The sequence below is a fragment of the Gossypium arboreum genome, chromosome 4 (assembly GCF_025698485.1).
Source record: "Gossypium arboreum isolate Shixiya-1 chromosome 4, ASM2569848v2, whole genome shotgun sequence".
NCBI classification, from domain to species: domain Eukaryota; kingdom Viridiplantae; phylum Streptophyta; class Magnoliopsida; order Malvales; family Malvaceae; genus Gossypium; species Gossypium arboreum.
This window is the reverse complement of record NC_069073.1, coordinates 32820728-32825141: the sequence shown is the minus strand read 5'-3', so window position 1 is coordinate 32825141 and position 4414 is coordinate 32820728. Positions and strand designations below refer to the sequence as shown.

Below are 4414 nucleotides of genomic sequence, written 5' to 3'. Positions count from 1 at the left end.
TTAAATAATTACCTTCAATCCCTGATGTGTTGCCAAAATTTCAAGCTTGAAGGGTGATTTTTCATCTCCCACCCGGAGTGTGAGTTCACCTGTGCTAATTTCATTGATGGTTTTAGTAGTTGCTAAAAAGGGCCTTCCTAGGATTAAGGGAGTGTTGTTATCCTCTTCTATGTGTAGAACAATAAAGTCAACGGGAAATATAAATTTATCAATTTTGACTAGCACATCTTCAATAATACCTCTAGGGAATCTTATAGTTTTATCTGCTAATTGAATGCTCATCCTAGTCTGTTTGGGTTTCCCGAGACCTAGTTGTTTAAACATTGTGTATGGCATGACATTGATACTAGCCCCTAAATCAGTTAATACATAATTAACATCTAAAATACCAATTAAGCAAGGAATCTTAAAACTCCCTGGGTCTTTTAGTTTGTTGGGTAGTTTATTTTGGAGAATGGCTGAGCAAACTGCGTTCAGCTCCACATGTGACACCTCGTCCAACTTTCTCTTATTTGCTAAAAGCTCCTTTAAAAATTTTATTGTGTTTGGCATCTGTGATGGAGCTTCAATAAACGGTAAGTTAATATGTAATTTTTTCAAGAGTTTAAGGAATTTACCAAATTGTTCATCTGAGCGGTCTTTCCTTGTCGCGTTGGGGTATGGCACATGAGGTTTATATTCGACAGTCACTGGTTTGTTTTTATTATAATCTACATCACCTTGACCTTTGCTTATCACAGTTTCTTGTCTCGGTTCTAGTTCAGGCTCAATGACTCCTTCATCATCTTGGATATTAATTGTGTTGAGCTGTTCCCTTGGATTGGGTTCAGTATTACTTGGCAAACTACCTTGTGGTCGTTCGGAGATTAGTTTGGAAAGCTGCCCTATCTAGGTTTCGAGCCCTTGGATTGACTCTTACTGATTTTTAAGTTCTATTTTAGTGTTCTGAAAACAAGTTTCTGACACCGAAATAAACTTTGAGAGCATCTCTTCAAGGTTTGGCTTCTTTTCCTGTTGGTAGGGTGGTTGTTGGTAGCCTAGAGGATGTTGTGGTCTTTGATTTCCTTAATCCCCCACGAGAAATTTGGGTGGTTCTTCCAACATGCATTATAAGTATTACTATATGGATTGTTTTGAGGTCGAGGATTATTACCCAAGTAATTTAATTCCTCATTATCCATGTTGTGGGCATAAGGTTGATATTCTGAATTGTTTGTTCCACCTCCACTTACTTCGTACTGCATTACTGAGTGAACCTGTGAAGAACTAAGAAAACCATCAATCTTTTTATTTAAGAGTTCTACCTGATTAGAGAGCATGGTGACTGAATTGACGTTATAAACGTCGGCTGTTTTTGTTGGCTTTATCTTCATGACTTGCCACTGATAGCTATTCAGTGACATCTCCTCTATAAACTCATAGGCATCTTCCAGTGTTTTATTGTTGATGGTTCCGCCAACAGCTGCGTCAACCATTTGCTGAGTCGAAGGATTCAAACCATTGTGAGATGTTTGTACTTGGAGCCAAAGCGATAACCCATGGTGAGGGAACCTTCTCAAAAGGCCCTTGTATCTCTCCCATGCATCGTAGAGTGTTTCTAAATCCATCTGCACAAAAGAAGAGATATCATTGTGTAACTTAGTCATTTTAGCCGGCAGAAAATATTTTAGTAAAAATTTTTCGATCATTTGTTACCAAGTAGTAATTGACCCTAGTGGTAACGAGTTCAACCTTTGTTTACCTTTGTTCCTAAATGAAAAGGGGAACAACCGAAGATGAATGGCATCATCAGAAATGCCATTGATTTTAAATGTATCGCATATTTCTAAAAAGTTGGATAAATGAGCGTTGGGATCCTCATCCTGCAAACCATCAAACTGAACAAATTACTGTATCATTTAAATAGTGTTAGGTTTTAATTCAAAAGTATTTGCAGCTACAGCAGGTCTAACTATGCTCGATTTAGTTCCTATTAAAGAGGGTTTAGCATAATCATACATACTGCGTGGAGTAGGATTTTGATTAACCGCAATTGCAGAAGGTAGCTAATTGCCTTGGTTTTCAGCCATCTCTTCGGTTGGGGGTTGAGTATCGTCTTCTTGCTTGTTCTCCGTGTATCCTGAGCTTTGCCTTATTTCTCTTTGGTTTCTACATACTGTGCGATTGATTTCTTTGTCAAAAAGTAATGGTCCTGACGGGTTTCTTCCAGTCATAAACTATAAAAAAAACTACCAAGAGGAAGAAAAAGTAAGTTAATATATAATAATGACAATAAAATTAAATTAAATTACAAGGAAAATAAATGGCTAAAGTAATAAAAATTGAGCGTTCCTAATATTTCAGTTCCCCGGCAACAGCGCCAAAAACTTGATCGTGTTATTTCCTGATAGGTTTTAGATATTTATAATTACTCGTTCTTGAACTAACTATTATCGCGATGTAGGCAAGTTTACCTATCGAACAGTAGTATAGTTTTAGCAAGACCGGATTGTTGAACCCAAAGAAACTAAAAGTACTAGTAATGACTGTCTTCTTATTATCTAGCCTAAGAATAAAGAGGTTTTGTTTTAATTAACTAATTATCTAAACTAAGAACGCATAGAGAATAGAATTGGGGAATTGCTTTTGGGAAAATTGATTGGATGAAGACAATACCTAAGGAAAAATCCACCTAGACTGTATTTGTTATTCTGGCTCCGAATCGGACGATTTACTCAGTTAACTTGTTCTGTAGAGATCCCTAAATTATCTTATTATCCCTATTCAAGACTAATAACGTCTAATCCCTAGATTGAATAACTGAGACTTTTCTCTAATTAAAACTCTTGGGTTGCATTAACTCGATCTACGGATCCCCTTATTAGGTTTCACCCTAATCAGGAAAAATCTTATCACCCTATTTCTAGGCACGCAATCAACTCCGCTTAATTATGATAAATATACTCTTAAACAGGGTCTATTCCTCCTGTGAATAAGAGCTTATCTTGAATTAGTATCCTGGGATATCAAAACAAGAAGTAAGAACACATAATTAAGAACAAGTTAAATATTTATCATACAATTCAGAAAATAATAACAAGATTCGTTTTAGGTTTCATTCCTCTTAGGTATTTAGGGGATTTAGTTCATAACTAAATAAGAAAACATCTCAGAATAATAAAGAATACAAACATAAAGAAAACCCAAAACTCCTGAAGGGGAATTGAAGAGAGATATTCAATCTTGATGATGAATTCAGCTTCTGAGATGGATCAATCGGCTTTCTTGGAGTAATTCCTTACTCCCCCTTCTCCCTATCCTTTTCTCCCTCATATAGGGTGTATTTATAGGCTTTAGGATGCCTAGAAGCCCTCAAAATTAGCCTTTTCCGAATTGGACTCAACTTGGGCTCGGTAGGGACATGCCCGTGTTCAATTACTTCAGGCCGTGCTCGAGCCTACCAAATTGACACAGCCATGTGTTTTGCCCGTGTGAGGAGGCCCAGGCCGTGTTGATTTCGTACTTTGGCCCACTTTCTCCATTTTTGGCCCGTTTCTCGTTCCTTTCGCTCTCATAGGCTCTCCTAAGTATAAAACATGAAATTAAAGCATTAGGAGCATCGAATTCACCAATTCTAATGAGAAATCATCCATAAAATGCTTTAAACATGGGGTAAAAATATGTATAATTTATAGTTTATCAATGGGCATGTTCGATTAACCTTGGGCTCCTCAGAAACTTTTCCTTAACATAAACGGACACACACCCGTGTAGGTGGGCTGTATGGACTCACACGCCCGTGTATCTTGGGGCACGCTCATGCCCTTCAACCGTGGGCAACACTGACTTATCAACACGACCATGGAACACGCTCGTGCTACCTGCCTATGGACGAAACTATCATTTTAACACGGCCATGGCGCACACCCGTGTCGCCTACCCGTGTACAACTTTGAGCTAAAATTTTAAGTGCAGGTGACACACGACCATAACACATGCCCATGGCAGGGAACCGTGTGTCACACACAGCCTTGACACATGCCTGTGTGTCCAACCATGTGGACTTTATTAGGCTATTTTTCAAGCCTTTAGTCACCCCTTTCTACTACTTGTGCCTAGTGGTTACCGAGTTTTAAAAAAAAACATAATTTTACGCTTGTAAATAATCTTAATGAAAATAGATGTATGGAAACCTCATATAATTGGTTTCATACATAAATGGTTATTCCCTATTTAGTGTCATGGGTTTCCATATTACATTAATCCATCTGAAATTGGCTCATTCATGTGATTCATTGCCAATTGATAGCAACCCATCATTTGTAATTAAAACCATGCATAAAATCGTAGGTCATAGCTTACTTAACTTAAGCTAATTTTCATGGCTTTATACAAAGAGATAACCATATTTTTACATGCCTTTACCGGGCAAATC

The 4414-nt window shown here is 37.6% G+C and overlaps 1 non-coding gene across 1 annotated transcript; it reads left to right on the top strand.

Annotated features, from left to right (window-relative positions):
• The first annotated feature begins 1533 nt into the window (after positions 1–1533).
• LOC128292371 (small nucleolar RNA R71) lies at positions 1534–1639 on the top strand. Its single transcript, XR_008282355.1, has one exon. It is a non-coding gene; the product is annotated as a small nucleolar RNA R71 (small nucleolar RNA).
• The last annotated feature ends 2775 nt before the right edge of the window (positions 1640–4414 follow it).